The sequence below is a fragment of the Ictidomys tridecemlineatus genome, chromosome 15, assembly GCF_052094955.1.
Source record: "Ictidomys tridecemlineatus isolate mIctTri1 chromosome 15, mIctTri1.hap1, whole genome shotgun sequence".
Lineage (NCBI taxonomy): Eukaryota > Metazoa > Chordata > Mammalia > Rodentia > Sciuridae > Ictidomys > Ictidomys tridecemlineatus.
Window position 1 is genome coordinate 34649571 of NC_135491.1, and position 20452 is coordinate 34670022.

The following is a 20452-nucleotide window of genomic DNA, read 5'->3' on the forward strand; positions in this document are numbered from 1 at the left end:
TTAACATTACAAATGGTCCCCAACTGGTACTTCTCCTGGGGTGCCTGGCTTAATTAATGGAAAAGAGGAAACACTCTTAACACGGTCTTCATGGGGTTCCTAAAGATAAAGTCTCACTGAAGTTAAGTTCACATTGCAAAACTGACAACTCAAGAAGAAACAATCTACCGTAAGTGAGGAAAAGCAATCAGCTGTAAGATTAGGCTCTGTGCTATCATGATTTAGATATGTCACTTTCATCCATGGCTTCTGACTCATATCTACCATAATTCTTGCTATTTCCTAAATGACTAGAACAGCAGAACTAAAGTAATTGACCTTTTGTCATTGGTCCCTAACTGGGTTTGGAGTAGCTTCAGAGTGATAAAAGTAGAAGACAGTCTTTTGTTATAATCTTGGGGCACTTTAGACCCTCAGAGAGCTATCGTGTGTTTCTCCCTCCCTCTAACCCCCCACTGGCTTGTGCACAAGTTCTCCTGTTCCTCTCTCTCTCTCTCTCTCTCTCTCTCTCTCTCTCTCTCTCTCTCCTTCTGTCTTCCTTTCACCTGCTCCTTTTTCTCCCCAAGCCAGATGAGAGAAACCTGAATTTCTTTTCCCAAGGTGGGTCATAAAAACAAAACAAAAAAAAAATTATAATATTCCCTGCCTTTCTGTCTTAGAGCTGGCCAAGAAGAAATTCTCTGATCTCCCCTATCTGACAGCAGATCATAAGACCCCTGTTTCAGAAGGTCCTACTTAATACCCTGGAGTAAGGGATGCTGCCTAGAGAGGTCAAGAAGAATCTGTACAAGCCTTGCTTGTTTTCCCTAATCAGTCAATCATATTCCTGAATGAGGTTTTCATAAAAACCCCAAATGGACCGGGTTCTGAGGTCTGTTGGACAGCTGAACTCATGCAGATTTACATGCTGGGAGGAAAGTGCACCTCAGCTCCCCAGGAATGGAAGCACCTCAGCTTAGGACCCTTCCAGACCTCAAGCTCTGTGTCCCTTCATCTGGCTACTTATTTGTATCCTTTAAAATGTCTTTTATTATAAACTGTAAATGTAAGCATAGTGTTTCCTTGAGTTCTATGGGCCACACTAGTAAATCAATTGAACCCAATGTGGGGATCATGGAAACCCCAGTTGGTTAGAAGTTCTATTGAGACCTGGACTTGTGACCAGTCCTGAAGAGGGAGCAGTCATAGGACTGAGGCCTCAACCTGTGGGATCTGAGATAGCAGAAGAGTTAAGTTGCATTTGAGGACACTCAGCTGGTGTCCTCTGCAGAACTGATTGCCTACTTGCTGACGGAGAGAAACCCACACATACCCTGGGATCACAGAAGTGATCTGCATTGTGGGAATACAGTAGGAGAAACTGGGTTTTTCCTAAATGGTAACATTGAGGAACGATGGTAAACTGAAGAACAATATTGCAACTAGGATATTTGCAAATATTACAAATATTACATAAAAATATCAAACACTTCCATCAACACAACTCAAGATCACACATATCACTTCTGTGAGAGGTACCATATTAACTTTCTGCCTTCGTTCCCCTTTAATCCCTGGCAACCACTAATCTGTTCTCCATTCGTATAATTTTAGCATTTCAAGACTTCATATAAATAAAATCATATAGTATGAAATGATGGAGGGTTTGCTCCACCTAATTCTTTGTTGCATGTATCATTGATTTGCTCTTTTTTATTGCTGAGCAGTATTCCATGGTATAGGTGTATCTGTTTTGAAATTGGTGCATTAGAATTATATATAATAGTTGGATTTATTATGCCATATTTATACATGCACACATCATAATCTGATCATTCTCATTGCTCTGCACCTTCCACTCTCTCTCCCCCTGATCCATTTACTCTACTTTTTTGTACCTTTTTTTAAAAAAACATTAACCCAGTCAAGGACCTCTAGGCTGTTTCCGATTTTTGCTATCATGAAGGGGCTGTATTAACACATTCATGTAGGTTTTTATGTGAACACAGTCTTCATCTCTCTGTGATAATGGCCAAGAATGCAAATACTGGGCTACATGGTGGTTGCATGCTTAGTATTTTAACAAACTGACAAACTGTTTTCCAAGGTTGTTATACTACTTTACAATCGCACCTGCATTGTATGAGTCATCTGGTTTCTCTAGATCCTCAATAGGGTTTAGTACTGTCACTCCCTTTATTTTTAGCTACACTGATGGTTGTGCAGTGACATCTCCTTGGGGTTTAAATTAGCATTTCCCCAATGGCTGACTATGTTGAAGTCTTTTCACATGCTTATTTGTCACCTGTAGATGGATGTTGAGTTTTGAAAGTTCTTTATATTGTGTGTTCTAGGTACTAGCTCTGTGTATTGGACATGTGGTTGCAGTTATTTTCTTCCAGTACACAGCTTGTCTATTCATCTTCTTAACAGCCTCTCACAGACATTTTTATTTTTAATGAAGTTCAATTCATTAATGTTTCTTTTTTATGGATTATGTTTTTGTCTAGGAACTCTTTGCCTAACCCTAGATACTGAATAACTTCTCCTATATTTTGTTCTAAAAGTTTTACAGTTTTACATTTTATACATAAGCTCATCTAGGCAAAGTTTTGTAAAATATGTGAGAAAGGCAATGTTCTTATTTTTTAACTTCCTGATAACTCTGTTACTCCAGCCTCCATTTGTTGAAAAGGCTACTATTTTTTTTCTCTCTGCTGAGTTGCTTTAACACCTTTGCAAAATATCAGTTGGGCATATTTGTGGAAGTCTATTTCTGGGTTTCTATTCTGTTCCATTGATCTATGTGTATATTCCTCTGACAACATAATTAAGATGCAAACTTTATTACTGTAGCTATCTAAGTTTTGAAATTGGGTAGACTGGTTTTTTTTTCTGCTTTACTCTTCCTTTTCAATATTTTCTAAGCTATTAGAGTTCTTTTACCTTTCTATATACTGTTTGGAATATTCTTATCTATATTTACAAATAAAATCTTGCCAAGATATTGATAGGAATTTTGTTAAACTTGCACATCAATTTGGGGAGAAGTGACATTTTTACTATGTTGAGTTTTTCAAACCATGAGTTTCCAGTCCTTGTGTTTACTATGTTGAGTTCTCCAATCCACGAATACATATTTTTTCCATTTATTTAGATCTTTGATTATACTTATCAGCATTCACAATGTAAGTCCTGTGCAGGTTTTATTAGATGTACAACCGAGTATTTTAATTTTTAATTACTATAAATGTTATTGTAGTTTTAATTTCAGTGTCTATGTATTCATTGCTAGAATGTTTCTTTAATAATATTTTTTTAGTTGTAGATGGACACAATATCTTTATTTTATTTATTTATTTATTTATATGTGGTGCTGAGGATTGAACCCAGGGCCTCATGCATGCAAGGCAAGCGCTCTACCACTGAGTCACAACCCCCCAGCCCTGCTAGAATGTTTTTCACGTTTAACCTACATCTTGTGATCTTGCCAAATTCACTTATTAGTATAGGAGTTTTATTTGTTTTGTTTTATGGACTTCTTAAGATTTTCCAAATAGACAATCATGTCATGTTCCCTTCTGAGGTGACTTACTTTTATTTTCTTTTCCTGCCTTATTGCACTTAATGAAGTTCTAGCACTATATTAAATGTGCTGACAGTGGACATTCTTGCTTCCTTCTTAGTCTTAGGGAGAAAATTTCAGTAGGATTTAAGTCTGAAGTCTGCCATTTTGCTTTTTTTTTTTCTGTTCCACTATTTATTTATTTATTGTTCCCCTCTTTCTTCTACTTGCCTTTTTTCTTTTGCCTAGCCTCTCTTGTCTTTCTGCCTTCCTTGATTATTTTTTAGAAATTCATTTTTATTTACCTAATATTGTTTTAAGTACTTTTAAAAAAATTTATACCTTTATTTTATTTATTTATATGTGATGCTAAGAATTGAACATAGGGTCCTGCATGTGCTAGGCAAGTGCTCTACCACTGAGCCACAACCCCAGCCCCTTAAGTACATTTTTATGACTTTTTATTGATTAGTAATTTATTTGGTATAACATTATATGTGCATATCTTGTCACAGTCTAAGAGTGTTGTCATTTGAAATTCCTGATTTTCTGCAAGACCTTCTCAGGAACCGCCCCACAAGGAAGGAAAGGAGAACCTCATTACTACCAGGTGGCAGTGGATTTCCAAGCTCCCATCTTCCCCAAGGGGTCTCCACTGACACCATGGTTGCATGGGTGGGAAGGAGAGCTGGCCATGAGCTCATGGAAATGAAGTTTCAGTTCCCCATGTGGCTTCATTTGGAACCACTTCAGCAGGGATGTTGGCGACTTATTACAGCCTCATGAGGGTGGAAGTCGAAGCTCTCCAGTTGGCCTTTGTCTGCACAGTGGGAGTGACACTATAGGTTTTCTCTAGTTATTGACTGGAGTAGTTTTGTCGGAAAGTTTTCTATGTGGCTGGGCTTCCCTCTTTTTTCTTTGGCCAGAAAGTTCAAGCTTTTGTTAGGACTCAGGTTTTCTGTGCCCATCAGTGTTTCTGGTTTGCTGACTTCTTCAGTTCCAAAGCTGAGATAGGTGACATAAAAAGAAAACCCAAACAACAACAAGTTCTGGCAAGGTTGTGGGGAAAAGGGTACACTTGTACATTGCTGGTGGGGCTGCAAACTGGTGCAGCCAATTTGGAAAGCAGTATGGAGATTCCTTGGAAAGCTGGGAATAGAACCACCATTTGACCCAGCTATTCCCCTTCTTGGACTATTCCCTAAAGACCTTAAAACAGCGTATTATAGGGATGCTGCTACAACGATGTTCATAGCAGCACAATTCACAATAGCTAGACTGTGGAACCAACCCAGATGCCCTTCAATAGATGAATGGATAAAAACAAATGTGGCATTTGTACACAATGGAGTATTACTCTGCAATAAAAATGACAAAATCATGGAATTTGCAGGGAAATGGATGGCACTAGAGCAGATTATGCTAAGTGAAGCTAGCCAATCCCTAAAAAATAAATGCCAAACGTCATCTTTGATATAAGGAGAGCAACTAAGAACAGAATAGGGAGGATAAGCATGAGAAGAAGATCACCATTAAACAGGGACGAGAGAGGGGAGGGAAAGAGAGAGAGAAAGGAAATTGCATGGTAAAGGAAGGAGACCCTCATTGTTTTACAAAAATTACATATAAGAGGAAGTGAGGGGAAAGGGTAAAAAAAACAAGAGAGAGAAATGAATTACAGTAGATGGGGTAGAGAGAGAAGATGGGAGTGGAGGGGAGAGGAGGGGAGGGGGGATAGTAGAAGATAGGAAAGGCAACAGAATAAAACAGACACTAGTATAGCAGTATGTAAAAAAGTGGATGTGTAACTGATGTGAATCTGCAATATGTATATGGGGTAAAAATGGGAGTTCATAATCCATTTGAATCAAATGTATGAAATATGATATGTCAAGAGCTTTGTAATGTTTTCAACAACTAATAAAAAAATTTAGGCACAAAAAAAGAAAAGAAAACCCAGAGAACTGACCACTGTGTCTCACCTTGGGTATACTATTAGTCCACTATCCCTAGCCATGATGAACACCCTCAGATAATCAACTTAAAAGGAGAAAGGCTTTATTTTAATTCATAGTTTCAGAGGTTTTAGACCAAAGTTACTTGGCTTCATTGGATTTGGGCCTATGGTGAGGTAGAACACTGTGGTAGGGAGCATGTAGTGGAGCAAAGCTGTCATCTCAGGGCAGCCAGGAAGCCAAGAATGAGAGGAAGGGGCCCTGGTCCCAATATTGCCTTCAAGGGTGTGCCTTCAATGAACCATCTTTCTTCCACTAGGCCCCAGCACCTAGAAAGTGCCACAGATGGGTGACAAAGTCTTTAGCATATGAACCTTTCTAGGACATTTGAGATCCAAACCATAACAGGTCCCAAGATCTTGAGATAGAGATGTATAGAGATAGATACGAGATATATATATATCACATTCTGGATTTTTTTGTACTTAGCAAGAGGAATAAGAAAATCTACTCCATCTTCCCAGAGGCAGGAGTACCACAGTATATCTTTAAAATTTCAATTTGTTGCCAAAATTTTAAAATCAGAATATTTCAAATGAGAATTCAGTGATCTGGCTTCTCTTAAAATATTGGAATGTCTCCGGCAATATCGATCCCACGCTCCAGAATGGAAACAAATAGCTAGAGCTTCATGGTTCAATATGGTAGCCCACTAGACATATGTGGCCATATAAGTTCAAAATAAAGTTAACTAAAAAAAATCATTTCCCAGTCAATGCTGGCCACATAACTAAAGGCTACAATATAGGACAGTGCAAAGAACATTCTGCCATCACAGAAAGTTCTACCATACTTTGCCGAGTTTGCCAAGTCCCCAACACTTGATAATATAGTAGGCAGTGGTTTTCAAGTACCTCACCTGTTGACAAACCCCCAGCTTAAGCAGTATTAGGGGTTTGATTTGTGAGACAAAGGAGTACACATACTGTTGGGAACACAGCTGAAGCATGAGACAGAGATGGGAGGAGCTATGGTCCTGGAAAATTGAGGCCCATAGGTTTGCATAGAAAGTAGAAGAATGCGGGAGAACAGTATTACAGAGATTAAGGACTCACCAAAAGCTAATACCATTTTAGTTCCCATCTTGCCTCCACCTGGGTGTGTGATTGGGCTGAAAGATTAACTTATACTATATGGCCTCATCAGTCTCGCCTTAGACCACTCTCCTTTATTCTCTGTTCCACTGCACTGGATTTCTCAGAACCTTGGATGTTCCAAGAAACCTCCTTTTTTAGGACCATCACACTGCCAGTACCTCTGCCTGGACTACTCTGTGCCCTGAGTTTCAACCCCATATTCTTAGCCAATTCCACTTAACCCATGGATTCCAGGGAAACTTCTCTGCAGCCTCAACCAGGTAGGAACCCTGCCATTCATGCTGATAGTGCCTGCTCAAGTTCATGACACTCATAATATACATTCATTATCTACTCAAGCAGGCATTTATCTGTGCGTCTTTCTCCCCTACTTGACTGTGAGTTCCATGAGCACAAAGACCATGAAAGCAAACATCAATTGCTAAGGTATGAAAATTCTTCCGACCTTAGTTTCTGCAACAGCAAAACAGGAGCCATAATAACTACTGCCTTTGTATTATAAACAGATTAGGAGGATATAACAAGATATATTATTTTAAATTTAACACCATAAAACTATAAACATTATTATTATTGAAAAGAAAATAAGTGTCAGTGAAACAGTTAGCAACCATGAGATGCTCTGGTGACCCTGGTAAAAATGGATGTGCTCTAGAACCTGAGCTAAGCTATAAGCTCAGGCCCCAGAGTTGTTAGAAAGCAGCTGGACAGCACTGCTATGAATTCTGTCCCTGTTAATTACTGAGTGTTTTGCTTGGCACTGTTTTGAAGCATAATTTATTTTAATCTAAAGTCTGATGAATTTCATTCCAGCTGGAGGTACATTTTATGTCTTAACTAATCACATCCAAGTCAATCAAAGGTCAGTAAACCTTCTGGGCCTCAGTTTTCCCATCTGTGAAGTGAGAAGAATAATCGATGTGCTGATTATCTTTCAGGTTTATAAAGATCATCTGAGATGACCCATGAGAATAGAGCTGACAAATTATAGTGCCCTGTGCAAATGTAGATAGCTCGTATTCAGAAGCAGTATTTGACTTCTCCCCTCAGGGTGCTGTGATTACAGATGAGAAGGTTGGCCCAAAGCCAACAGAGGCTTTCCCCTTAAGAGTATTCAATTTGAGTGGCATTGGAAAAATGTGAGTGTTGACCCTCCAATGACACCAGGAAGCTTCCAGTATCTTCAGATCTTGCCTGGGGAGGCCCTAGAATAATGACTGACCCCACCCACAATCAAGTGTCAGGTACTTTTGCCCTACCACCTGCAGCTAAGAACTTCAAAGAAGAGTGAAAGGACCCCCCAACACCTATGGATCAGCTGATCCTGTACTCCGTGGGGAACAGGCTTCTATTTCATCCCTGGCCCCACCTAGGACAAGGTGAAGCTGGCAAGTCAGAAGCACTCACCTCTTAGTACAGCAGAGGGCAGTGGCTCCCAGTCTCAGTCCACGCCCAGGTCCAGTCTGGAGGGGCTGGGGCTCCTGGGGTAGTGTTCCTGGCAGAATTCAGAACAGAGGTTGGGCACTCTGACACCTGGAATTATTCCTCCTGATCCTCCTTCTCCCCAGCTCAGTTGACCCCACCCCAGCTAAAATACACACATAATACAGAAACACACAAAGACATACGCATTACTAAATGCACACAAACACACACACATACCACACACACACACACACACACACACACACACACACAGAGGCAGTAGAGATTTTTCAAATTAGTCCCTAGAAACTACTATAGCCTAAGACCTTTAATATCCATATTGAACAAAAATAATTATATGTGTAAGTGCATATATATATGTATATATATACACATACACACACACACACACACACACACACATGCACAGAGAGCCTAAGCTTGGGAAGAGATGAGTCCATTCCACCAGACAATCAGAAGGTCAGTGTAATCTAGTGACTAAAGTGCTGCTGCCTAGGGGATAAGGAACCTGTTCTAGCCCAACTCCACCACTATCTGCTGTGACCCGAGCCCCATCATTTATCTCCCAGGTCTCCACCAGTTGCTTCTAATTGAAATAAGTGTTTTGTTTCAACCTTTCACATAACACTTTCACTTCCGTGGCTCTGGGCTCCCCTGCTCCCTTCACCTTCCTCATGGCAGACAGGGTAGGTGTCTTGTCTCCATGTTCCTGAGAGACAGGGTGCCCCAGTGCAGGGAGCCAGCTAAGCAGGGAGCTCCCTTCCTCCCTTCCAATGGTACTTAAATGAGCCTAGAAACCAATGGGGGGGGTGGCAGGGCATGGTTTTAAGGTATGTGGGTTTATCTGACTAAATTAGAAATTAGGAAAGAGGTCAAAAATTAAGCCAGATGATGGTTTTAAAGGGAACTGAGTTCACTGTTTTACCTCTAGAAGGTGGGATCCCAGAGGAACCTGAATTTCCAGAGGGATTTGGAGCTGGGGTAATAATCCTGCAGTGTTTGGCTCCAGGAAATAGGTTTCAGAAGAATGGGCTGAGGAAGCAGAGCCAGATTTCAGCAAAATTATGAGGTCGATGACATTTCTATGTTCCTCCCTCTCATTGAGGGCACCTTCATGACCCATTTTCAGGGCAGCCATCCAATGGCTTCGTGGCAGACACAACTCCCTCCTGACTGCTCCAAGGCTCACTCTTCCCACCCCCGCAAAACTGCCCTGGTTAAGTCTGGATTTCTAGATATCACCTGATTTCAATGTAGGGAAATGCCTTTGGGTCCCTAAAAGCCACTTCATTTCAACAAAATAGGTATTACCAGAACTGTGTTAGGAGACAATAAGTCATAGCTCTGCCCTCTAGGACAGCTCAAGGGTGGCACTTGAGTAGGTCCCTGTCCCCCTCCATTCCCCGGCAGTTCAAGGCAGTGAACTTGACTACTTCAGGTGGACTTGAGATCCAAGTTGTCTCTCGGCCTGCACTCCACAGTCCCTCCTCCAGTCCTTCAGTGGAAATAAGCTTTATGCTAATGTCCATTCTCCCTCACCTCCTTCACTTACTGAATTGAACCTCTGAACCCCAAAACTCACCATGTCTTCTCCATTTCCAATCTCAGGATCAGAATGTCCTACTTATTGATAATGCATTTGGAAATCTGGTTTTTTTTAACTTCTCCAAGGCAATTGTGTAAAATGTCCATTTCCTAAAATCAAAGAATTTCCAAGAGAATTAGACAATTTGTTGACTTATTAAAAATAACAGCAACATAGGGGAAGAGATGGCTGCGACTCTGCAGGAGATAATCAGAAAATTAATTCTTCACAGAGTTTTAATGTTCAAAGCACAGTGTCCTAGTGTGACAGAACTGTAATATACACCTCTGTTTTGCAACAGAAGTTTCCCCTCTGTCACTCCAAAGACCCACATAATCATGCTCCATCATTGCTAAAGGTTTGAGGATGACGCCTTGTCACAGAGCTCTTTCTTTGGTAGCCCTGGCATCTGTTCTAAGTGTGCCTGAGGGTGGCTGGGAAGACTGAGCAGTCACTCCCAGAGGCTCTTCCCCATGCACGTCAAATGGGAAGACCTTGGGATGTCAGACTTAGCCTCAGAGCCTCGTATGGAGTATGTGACCAGGACATCAGGAGAGCAAGTTCTAGTCCCAGCCTTGTTGCTGCCTCCAATGGGACCTGAACCAACTGCTTTCCTTTCTCCAGGTCTCAATTTCCGGCCACATAAAATTATGAATTTGGCTCAGAGGTCAACTGCACTTGAACCGATCCTGGTCCATAACACAGTTCTCACAGAAATGAGGAAAGATAAGGACTGTGTAGCAAGTCCCTCTTAATGTCAGACACATTCAGTCTTAAGGACTGTCCTTTAGCTTGACCTCAGGTCTATCTAATACATAATGTTACAACTTCATTTTTTAAATTAAATAATGGCACGAATAAATGACAGCTGAATCTAGTTTTTGGCTTTAAGGTCTCAGCTTGGCAAAATTAAAAGTGGTAAAAAAAAATCAACACTTTGTGAGTCCTCAAAGTATCTTTTGAAGTGTACTGGTCTATATAAAACAGAAGGGGTTGGGAACCACTGGAGTGGGTGGTCTCTACTGTGGCACCTGCCGGCAGTAAGTTCATCACAATCTTAAAAAAGGAGTAGTCAATAGTCAGCTTTCAATTTTTTAATGGCTCTCGACTTTGGTTGCACCTTGATTCACTTGGCAACCTTTAAAAAAATACTGAGCCCCAAAGTACATCTCATGCAAACAAATGAAACCAGTGTCCAGGGGTGCAGCATGGCATGGGCACTTTGTTAAAAAGATTCCTAGAGAGTGATGCCAATGTGCAGCCCAGAATGAGAGCCCCTGAGTGAGATGTTTGCAGGCCTGACTATACAATAGAATTGTTAGGGGGATCTTTTATAAAAATAAAGATTCCTGGGCTGTACTGAAGCCACACTAACTAGAAAACTCTATGGTCCAGGGAATTTATTTTTAAAAGCTTCCCAAGTGAGTATATTATTTCAAGCTTCAAACTGGTATTTAAAAATCACAGGTAGCTATTAGACATTAAAAGTGGAAAGGTCTCAGGAAGGTTCATCTATCTAAGCATCCTTCTGACACAAGGGTCACATCTGAAATGTCAACATTTAGGAATCATCCATTTTTCCATGGCATACTCCTGCCTTGGAGTATCCTATCCAGGAGGCCAATAACCTAGGGGAACCCCTTTCATCTCAGCACCCCTGAATTCATGGAATTGGAGAAAGGATGGGTAGGTGATACAGAAAGAAGCGGGAAAGGAACACAGGTTTCTCTGCCCACTCCTTTGGCCCTGGGCATCATAAGTTTGAGCTGCTTTTTAAGAGTGTTGGACATGATGTAGACCATCCACAAACCCTCTCAAATGGATCTGTAGGTCCCTAAGCACAATGCAGCCAGCCCACAGGCCATCAAGAATAGAGGCAACCTCCCAATGACAGCATTCATGTTAGGCCAGTTACACTGTATACCCAGAAGTAAACTGTTCAGCAAAGCACTGGTTGTCTACAATTTACATTTTTATCAGATTAAGCTTCCCTTTGAGATGCTAAAAACTTTGTTTGCAGTGTTTCTAAGCAAAGCTTAAAGGAGTTGGGGACCCTCACAAAAAGTATATTAAATGTACAAAGGATTTTTCATGAATGAAATGATTGAGACAAGATCTACTATAACACAGACTAGTGATAAATGGAAGCAAAAAACTATTCATACACAAAGAGTGTGCTTATCCCTCCAAGTGCCCATAAAATCCTCATGGAAATAGCCAAGGTTGGACTAATATCAAGGATGAAATTATTATACCCAAAAGGCCTCCAATCTAAAGCATCAACCCCACCAGTCTGCTTTTCTTAGCACCACCTCCCAGCCCAGAGTGAAGCTGTAGTTGTTTAGAAAAGGGAGTTAACAAGATTGGAGGACATTAAGCTGACCCCTGGGGGAAGGATCACAGAACTTATACATGTTGATAAACCATTCAATTATAATGCTAATAGCCAACTTCTTGAACCCCTATTCTGCACTATTCTATTCACTTTTAAAGTATTCATTCATTTACTTTTTACAAAGATACTTTAAGGTAAGTGCCTTTAGATGCCTTTTTTAAAGAAAGTAAGACAAAGATAGCTAGTTACTTCTACACAAACACCCAAGTAGTATTTGTTGGTGTCAGCATCCAAACCTAGACAGACTAGTTCTAGGAACATGTTCCTAGCACTGAGTTAGACACATGGAGATATAATGGTGGGCAGTACCAGAGTCTCGGGATACTAAAGTTTGAGGCCAGGGAGGCAGTGGGAAAGGTGTGGGAGGTGAGGCAGGTTGTCCACTGATCTCGTGGCCTTGAGAAGTTCTTTCCACTCTCTAGCATCAGTTCACCAATCTGAAAACCATGAAGATGATCTAAATATTGTCTAAGGTATTTTTAGCTTAAAAAGCATCAAAAACATGAAGTAGGTGCGACGCTACATAGTGTACAACCTTAGAAATGAAAAGTTGTACTGCAATTGTGTACAATGAATCAAAATGCATTCTTCTGTCATATATATCTGATTAAAATTAATTAATTAATTAATTTTTAAAAAAGACATGAAGTAGTGGACCAGGCTCTAGAGCTCAGTGGATTAGTTTCTGTATGGTAGGGAAAGGGTGGTTTTAAAGAGGGAGAAGCAAATACCTAGAAAAAGATGGAAACAGTCATTAGTGCAGCTCTATACACTGGAGAGACCTAAACAAGGCAATCTTACCTATAATGTGAGAAGCCTTTGTATAATCCATAAGAGAGGGCAAAGGTCAAATATAGGAATGGCTTTCCCTCTGCTCCTTTATGAGTTTTGCTTTAAATGATGTATCAGCTGACATTATAAAAGGAATTAAAGAGTTTGAAGCAGGGACTTTGCTGGTCATTTGAGTGTACATGTTCCCAACAGCCAACAGCATCAAATATTCATCCCCATCTGAAAGTAACCCTGCCAAAGCATCAGAAAAGTGCATTTGCTAAATACCTAAACATCTGGACAGCAGCCTTTCCAGAGAAATCAGAGCCAGAGAGAGCAAAGCCAGAGCTCAAAGTGACAGTGTAACTAGCTTAAGCAGATGAAAGGACAAAGGTGGCCAGAAAACATTATCCCAGCCAGGCCTGCCATTGAGTGGGGCAGGCTGGTACCAGGAGAGCCTTGGCAGGAAGTCTGTTGTTTACAGCAATTGCCTCAGCTGACAAACAAAATGTGTTGGTCTCGCCATCTTGTTCCAAGGTCAAAAATGAACCTCCTATTCCATCTTTATCCCAATCAAAAACTCTGATTCTAGGCCATTCTTGGAGCCTTGGCAAAGCATAACCAACACCTTTTGCACTTCTATAGATTAGCTTGGAACTGTTCCCATGACAGCAATGAACCTGGGACCCAATGCTGCTCTGGGTGAGCATACACCACAGCTCCCAGTGGCACCAACACCCTTCTCTTTCTTTCTCTCTCTCTTCTCTCTCTCTCTCTCTCTCTCTCTCTCTCTCTCTCTCTCTCTCTCTCTCTCTCCTCCCTCCCTCCCATGACTTCCTTGAAATAAATATATTGAAAATAGTCTGCCAGTTCCTCAAAAAGGTAAACATAATGTCACCATATGACCCAGCAATTCCATTCCAAGATGTAAGACTGGAAGACATAAACCTAGAAAATTGAAAACTCCAGCACATGCAAAAACTTGCACATTAATATTCATACTAGTCTATTATAATGGCCAAAAAGTGGGAATAGCCCAACTGTCCATCAATGGATGAATGAATAACAAAATGGTATTCATTCAATATTATTCAGCCATAAAAATAATGAAGCATTAGTACATGCTACAACATGGGTAAATCTAGAAAACATAGAAAATTTTAAAAATTATTTCCAAGAGACCATATATAGTATGATTCCATTTACTTAAAATATCCAGAATAGGCGACTATATGAAGAAAAAATAGTCACATGTTTAGTGTTGGATTGATGGTACAAAAAAGTGACTGCTAATAGGTATGGTGTTTCTTTCCAAGAAAAAAGAATGTTCAAAAATTAGATTATGATAGTAGTCACACCACCCTCTGAATATACTAAAACACATTGAATCATATACTTCAAATGGATGAATGACATTGTATATGAATCATATTCAATACAGATATTTTTAAATGAACATATTACTTAAATATGCTTTATAGTACAATATAATAAAGCTTGCAGGGTATTTAAAAGGATTATGTTCTTCACAACTTTAAAGAAAATGGAAGTGAAGTTTCCATTACCACCTTATTCCTTTTGTCACTAGATATACTCTCACAAAAGTAGGTAATAATTACCCAACACTTTTCACCTCAAATTTTAATCTCAAACAAATGTAATCAGATATTTTATAGCTACGAGGTCCAAGAAAAGGATGACGGTTTAACCAAAAACAAGGATAGAAATTGGGCATATTGAAGTATTTTTTAAATTTTTGACATAATCAGATAAAATAGAAATTTTGCCCCAAAGAATAATAAGAAGCAGGATAAAATCTTCTGCTTACATTGTTAGATACCTGCCTGCCTGCCAAGAAGCAGGGTTGATGTCCTAGAACTTCAGGATATTTCTCCAGTCACACTCCCTGGAGGAAGGGACAAAATGTTCAACCTGCTTCCCAGAACTACCGAGATGTTCAATGCCAGGGACATAGAAGATGCTCAAGTTCTGTTCACTGTGGCTCACCTGGCCCTTGGCAGGATTGCTTTCAGAATATAGTGTCTCTTTGGTGACACTGGTGCTGTAGAACGTTGGCTGAGTGACCTTGGGCAGATTGTTTGACTTCAGTGGAGCTCAGCTTCTCAGCGGGAAAATATAGTTGCCCTCTGTCTCTGTGGGCTTCTCATCCATGGATCCAACTAACCAAGCATCAAAATATATTTTAAAAAATTGAGCCTGTACTGAGCATCTATATACTTTTTTTCTTGTCATTATTCTCTAAATAATATAGTATAAAAGCTGTTTACATAGCATTTACATTGCATTAGATATTATAAACAATCTACATATAGTTAAGAGTATATAGGAAGTACCAGATGTGGAGGTGCACTCCTGTAATCCTAGTAGCTTGGGAGGCTGAAGCAGGAGGATCACGAGTTCAAATGTTAGCCTCAGCAACTTAGTGAGGCCCTAAGAAATTTAGCAAGACCCTGTATCTAAATAAAATATAAAAAGAGCTGGGGATGCGGCTTAATGATTGAGTGCCCCTGGTTCAATTCCCAGTACCAAAAAAAATAAAATAACATAAGTATATAAGAAGCAGTTGCAATAACAATTGTCAAAAAGACAAAAATGCTGGTGAAAATGTGGGAAAAGGGAAATTCTCAGTGTTGGTGGGAATGTAAATCAATACAATCACTATGGAGAATGGTATGGAGATGCCTCGAAAAACTAGAAATAGAACTACAATGTGATCCTGCAGTTCTGCTACTGGCTATATATCCAAAGGAATTGAAATTGACATGTTAAAGAAAGATCTATACTCACATATTTATTGCAGCACTGTTCACGATAGCCAAGACATGGAATCAACCTAGGTAAGTGTCCAATAACAGATGAATAGACAAAGAAAATGTGGTATATATATATATATATATATATATATATATATATATATATATTATAAAGAATATATAATATATATTATATAAATATATTATATATATTATAAAGAATATATATTATAAAGAAAATGTGTATAAGCAATGGAATATTATTCAGCCACAAAAAATGAAATTCTGTCATTTGCAGCAACATAGATGGAACTGGAGGACATTATGTTAAGTAAAATAAGTCAAGAACAGAAAAACAAATATGAAATCTTCTCACTTACATATGGAAGCTAAAAAATAAATTATCTCAAATAAATGGACAATAGAATAGTGTGGTTACCAGGGGGGAGGGAAGGATGGAAAAGGATGGTTAATAGATACAGGGATACAGTTAAATAGAAGGAATGACTTCTAATGTTCTTCAGCACTGTGGGACAACGATAGCTGACAACAATTAATTAAATATTTCAAAATAGCTAGTAGAGGGGATTTTGAATGATCCCAATATACACATACAAAAATGACAAATGTCTCAGGTTATAGTTACCAAATCTTATCATTACACATTGTACAAATTTGTCAAAGCATCGTGATGTACACCATAAGTATGTACAATTGCTATTAATTACAAATAAAACTATATTCAAAATAGAAATTAAGTACATGGGAGGAAGTGCATAGGTTATATGCAAATCTATGTCATTTCATTTAAGAGAATAAGCATTCACATATTGGGTGTTTTGAGGGGGTTCTGGGCCCAAACCTATGTGAGCACTCAGAGACAACTGTGGTTCCCACCATGCAGTCTCAGAAGCTGCAAAGTACTTTGAAAAGATAAATACTTTTCAAGTGAGAAAGTGTGTCATAACAGATCTCCATCTTGAAACAATGGTGTATCAACTCTAAGGCATTAACTTTCAGGCCTGAGGATATCTGTGAGCCTTCGGAGGACTCACCACTGTGATGTGGGGAAGAGCCCTCAGTATTCAAACCACCGCAGGCTCTTAGAATCAAAGAACCTTACTATCAAAAGGAACTTAGAAAGTAGATGCAAGAAGTCCCTTCTGGTACTTGCATCCTCTCCACCACTACACTACAAATAATTCAGTCAAATTCATCAACTTTGTGCTCTGATCAACATTACACCCTTTTCTACTCAAAAGGCAGATCCTGGCAGACCTACTTAAGAAACTCAACTACATTCAATCCAAAAGATCTTTTGTACCCAGATATGGGTACAAATTGTGGATGGAGGTCCTGCAACAGAGGTAGGGGGAGGAAAGAGTTATCCCTCTAACCATCTTGGCCCACTCCAGTATTAATGAGAAGTAACTCATCAACAGGAGGGAAAGCTTGTTAGCCTTGGCTTTAAGTTTGTATAGGTGGTAAAATAGGGTCCTCAAGGGTTCAGACTCAAGTGTTAGCAATGTTCACCTCTTTCAGTTCTCCCTAAGGTACATGACAATATGGTGGCAGAGGCAGAAGATTAAAAGGAAGTGAGTTTAGGGGCAGAAAGGAGGGTTGATATTCTAGGATTTCTACTAAAAAGATGAAACCATAATCAATCCCACTATTATGTATAAAATTATAATGCACCAATTAGAATTTTTTCAAGAATTAAACCTAACTTAGAACACCCAAATATTTTTAGCTCTCAGGTCATGCGAATATTTCAACTCAATTCAACAAGGCTGTATCAGGATCGGTTATGTGCTGGGCATTAAAGATTCAAAAATGAATAAGACTTATTTCCTGGCCCTATTAGAGGCCATTGCACCTTTTGGAGGAGGCAGAAATGAAAACAACTACATCCATCAGAATTGCATTATTCTGCATGCAACAGAGCCCTGGGAAATAGAGGGAGAGATTCAGGGCTGGCTGGGAACATTGCCCCACTGAACAACGTCAGGATCTGTGATGTGACATGAAGAGGGGAGGAACACAGATTTAGGTAAACAACTAGTCAGTCTGCCACAGCAACCAATTCTAATACAGTATTGGGGGTGAGGGGTATACCCAAAACTGCAACCAAATGTCATGAAAGCATAAAGAAAGGAATGTCTGATTATTGTAGATGGAGTGGAAATAGGGTATCTAATTATGCTAGAGAATTTTTTTCACAGTGGAAATGACAACCAAGCTAGGCATATGCCTCTCCTGGCAATGGCAGAAGCACAAGTAAGAAAAAGAAAATCTTACAAGTTCCTTAAAGCCAGGGCTGGGAACTACCACATCATCACTTCTACCCCATTCTATTGGCTGAAACAAGTCTTGTGGTCAAACTCAAAATTAAGGGGTGGGAGATCTTCTCCTCCCCTTTTTTGGTAGGAACTGCAAAGTCTGAGGTGAAGGGTGTAGGTTCAGGAAGGAGTGAAAAATTAAGGACCTAATGTACACAAAGATGTATCTTTAAAAAAGATAGATAATTATTCTATCAAGAGTGGGCAGGAGAAAGGAGAAAGCATGGGTAGAGAAACTAGCTTGGATTATGTTACACAGACACTCCCTCCACTGACAATAGGCATTCTGTTATGCGTCAGCACCCATGGTAAGTTAAAATGTCCTAAGTGGAAAGTGCATTGCATTCAACCAACCTACCAAAAGCCTAGCAGTGCAGGATACTGCAGAGTATCAGTTGTTTGCTGTCAGATCCCATGGCTGACTGGCAATTGTGGTGCAGCTGCCCAGCCTTGCAAGAGAGTATCAGACCACATATCATTAGCCCAGGAAGACATCAAAATTCAAAGTTCAGTTTCTGTTGACTGCATATTGATTTGGACCACAATAAAGCAGAAAAATGGTAAGTCAGGCCATTGTAAGCCGGGGACTCTCTGTAATGCATTCAGGAGATGACAAGAACATGAACTGAAGCAGTAACATTTTCCATGGAAGAGAGAAGAGACAGAAGATGTCTTAACTGCTTCTCCACTGGGAGAGCTTTGACTGTGAGAAATAACTAGATGAAAACCCACCAACGGGCATCGCCTGGTGATATTGATTGAGCTGTGTTGGGCTATCAGTTTCTAGCATTACTTCCCTGGGTTACAAGACATGACTGTTTATCTTCTGTCTTCGATCTGAAGCAGGATGATTTTTTGCTAGAAAAGTCTAAGAGATAAATGGGAGCCCATGGATGGCCACCCAGCAGGAATCATGATAGAGCTCCTGTTGAGGTCAGAGGGCATAGTGCACTTTTTTACTCCTTTCTTGGCAGCTTTCCACGCAGGTATCACAGTCTCTGTAGCACTAAAGTCTCAGCCAAATGCATGACGCTGATTATATTTTTCTTTCACTATTCATGGTAAGCCTGGCCTCATCAATATCTTAGATTTCTCAATTAACCAGAGTCCCACTTCTCTGGTTGGGTACACAGAATAAGTAGAATGAAGATGTCTTGCCACAATTGTATTTTGTTCCAGTTACTCTGCCTGTATCACAAGGGCAAATGTTACTTACCAGTTCCCACCTGTATAACGACTGTTGGGAATTAGACTTAGTAGCCAGAGTGCCGCGTCTTGGGGAAATAATGGGCTGCCACCATTTTCTCTGGCAATACTCTGTCAGTCAAGCTGCCTTGGTGCTCGTGAGTCCAAGTGTCTAATTCGTCAACTACTCTTCAGTTTGCTGATAGGGGAAGGAGATCTTCAATTAATAGGTCCACTCTCTGTAACTATTTTTATACTTTTCTAAATGTACTGAGAAAATTTATCAGGATAAATTTGGCATCACAGAGAAAATAGAGGCTTGAAGATAGATTCAAATCCTAATCAGGCTACATATTATCAATGAGATACTAAAGTCATTAAATATTACTCTGCATTGTCCTATGTATAAAATGGAAACAATGATAATTTGTATGACCCAGTGGTTATCAGGGTCAAATAAGATTAAGCAGATGGAAATATTTTATAAATAATACTACATACAGGGACCTTATAAAAGAATTCCAAGAAACCTATGACATTTCCTTGTATTCCAATTCTTTAATTCCAGTCATAATGATTATCTGCAAAAAAAAAAAGTATTTTCAACATATCTAATCCAGTATCCCAATATCTAGTCTTATTTCAGTGTACTCACATTTATTTTTCTTTCTAAAGCAAAATAAAAATGATTTCAGTTTATGCTTCTTTTAAAAGCATAACTTTGGGGGCTAGGGTTGTGGCTCAGTGGTAAAGCACTCACCTAGCATGTGTGAGGTACTGGGTTTGAGCCTCAGCACACATAAAGATAAATAATAAAGCATAATAAAATAAATAGCATAACTTTATATTATGTGTGGCATTCCATTTTCACTACCACATTTGAGAAGGATATTGACAAATGAAGCCATTTTAGAGAAAATTGTTCAAGATTGAACAGAGAATACTTAGAAGGAACAGAATGGAGTAGGCAAAAGAACACTACTCTGTAGGTAGAGATACAACAATGATTAAGGTCAGATACTCAAAGGATTTCTATGAATTTGAAGGGTGAGGTTTTTGTGGTTTTCATTTGGTCTTTTTTTTGTAGGTCCTTGTCTTAGCTCAAGTTCCCTAGAAAACAGAAAGCATAACATGAGAATTAAGTTCTGAGACTCTATTTGAGAAGCATGATCTCAGGGCAATGACAAGGAGGGGAAATAAGCATACATACCATGTGAAATGCTAATATACTGAATGGTTAATGTACACCATGTGATGTTATATGTTAATGTGCATCTTGAACCATGAAGAGACACAGCTGG

The 20452-nt window shown here is 39.5% G+C and overlaps 1 long non-coding RNA gene across 1 annotated transcript in view; it reads right to left on the bottom strand.

The window, feature by feature from the left end:
* Window positions 1-15140, bottom strand: part of LOC110597109 (uncharacterized) — a 65276-nt gene extending 50136 nt beyond the window's left edge. Inside the window, exons 1-3 of the long non-coding RNA XR_002482991.3 lie at window positions 14861-15140; window positions 9685-9797; window positions 8064-8151 (exon numbers count right to left, since the gene is read on the bottom strand). This is a non-coding gene — a long non-coding RNA (uncharacterized LOC110597109). The remainder of the gene's footprint in view (window positions 1-8063; window positions 8152-9684; window positions 9798-14860) is intronic.
* Between the last annotated feature and the right edge of the window lie 5312 nt (window positions 15141-20452).